Genomic DNA, 2,171 nt, shown 5'->3' with positions numbered 1-2,171 from the left:
CGCCCCGGTCAAAATGGTCGCGCAACGATTACGTCACATCCAGAGCCCGGTAACTTTACAGGAACCTTCCTCCTACTCCGCTCTCTCAGTGGAGACACGGCGGTTGAGAGGGCCGAGCGAGAGGACGTTCCTGTAGTAGTTCCTGCCCCCCAAATAGTACCAGGAACTTCTTAAGTGGAAACGGGTCTATAGAGGATCAGCAACGCAACAAAAGTAGGCTACTGGTCGAGATACAAGTGTCATAGAGAGTAGAGAATGAAACACCATAACCTCCTGTTATTAACTCTGGGGTCTGGGTTGTGTGGGGAGCTCTCCGCGGTGCTGAACGGCTCCCGGCGGGCGTATTTCTGCCTTGATGATGCGCCGCGACCGGCTCTGGGTCAGCTGGGAAAGGCTTGAGGCGAAGCAGGCGCACAGCTTACGTGTTTGCCACTTTCTTTTTCATTTTAACCCACACCATGATCTTTTCCTGACCCTAACCAAGTGGTTTTTGTGCCTAAACCTAACCAGACCTTAACCACAGGGCATCATGATGATTTCGGAACAACGGGACTTCGGAACAATGGGTTTAATATGGTCGGAACAATGGGCTGTCGGACCAATGGGCAGTTTCCAAGAGACACTACAGAGTAATTGAAATTGTCCTCACGTGTGATTTCAGGTGATTTTCTCATGTCGTCCTACCAGTCACTGATGGATGCACACAAAAGAATGTTGGTTCCTAAGTGTTCCTTCTCAGGTGCATGATACTCACGATATTACCACTTGTTGACACTTTGACATCATTCTGTTACCCATGGCAACAACAAGCATGGCTGAAAGCGAAATTATTACCGACTCTGCAGTGGTTCCAAAAAGAGGAGCAGCTTCAGTAGTGTGGAATAAACTGTGAATGTTTTATGAACAGCCCCGGACTTCTCAGACTCTTTTAGTGACTTACTGCTCAGAGGGAACTCAGTCAGCGGCTCCTCTGGCAGCAGCACAGCGTCTCTCCCTCTCCTCTCTACAGAACTACAAAACTCTATCACTTATTTTGTTGCAATTGTATTTTCTTAAATTTAAAAAAAAAATATATATATATATATATACATATATAATTATTTTTTTTTACCAATTTGTCATATTGTCAAGACTATTGTTATCACAAAAATACCCTGAATTATCGTGATATTATTTTAGGGCCACATCGCCTACTCCTACTGCTGGTTCTTTCACCAGTGATCTCATCTAAACTGTATTTTGAAGGCCGTCCATTACACAAACTGAGGATGCCTCAGTGTTCTTCTGAATGACTCAGAAGGTCTTTGGTTCCAGTGGTGGTCAGACTTTTAGATTTGGTCTCTAGATACAGCACCTTTCAGCTGTTTATTGTGTCCCAAATGGCATTTTGGAGTGTTATGTATTATGAATGTACTGTCTGTACCGTTTGTTGTTGATACAAGTTCTGGTGGTGAATGAGTCTCCCAGTTGGGGGTTTGTAAAGCTTTCTAATCTAATGTAAACAAAATGAATCTGAAGAACCATTGGAGAACATTTTAGGCCTCTGTATTGTTGTTTAGAGGTTCCCTGCTTGGTACTCAGCTCAGTTTAGTTTACTAAGGTAAGAATAAAAACAATAAAATAACCTGCAAAGAGTGTATGTCCACACATTTACATTACAGCTGTGGCTCTCAGCCCTTTTGCCCCCATGTACACACAAATATTCCAGGTTTGAAAAGGCAACGTATTGTGTTTCTCAGTAAGCATTTAGTACAGAATTCTGAATCTTTTAAGCCAAAATTTCAACAGAAATGATTAATAATTATTCAATTTTAAGTAAAAGTGTCATTTTGATTAGGGCTGACCCAAAGAATTCGAAGCTTCGAAGCTTTGTTTGATGGCACGGGATTCGATTGTGAAAATTGTTTTTTTTTTTAGAATATTCAGCCTTTTTTTTCTCCCTTTTTTTGGGGGACCTTGAATGCAACACCATCTCCGACAAGGAAATAGAAAGCCCGACATGCAATGAATGGAGACCTATTATCCTGCTTGAACACAGACGACTAAATTCTTTCAACAATGTGACTCAAAATAATGATAAAATAGATTTTATTGATGTAAAATAATACTAATAAAATAATAACATTTTCCACCGGTCCGCTGCGCTCTGAGTCTGGTGTCATGACACATGC

The sequence above is a fragment of the Epinephelus moara genome, chromosome 12 (genome assembly GCF_006386435.1).
Source record: "Epinephelus moara isolate mb chromosome 12, YSFRI_EMoa_1.0, whole genome shotgun sequence".
In the NCBI taxonomy this organism is placed as follows: Eukaryota; Metazoa; Chordata; class Actinopteri; order Perciformes; family Serranidae; genus Epinephelus; species Epinephelus moara.
Note: the sequence above shows the minus strand (reverse complement) of the source record.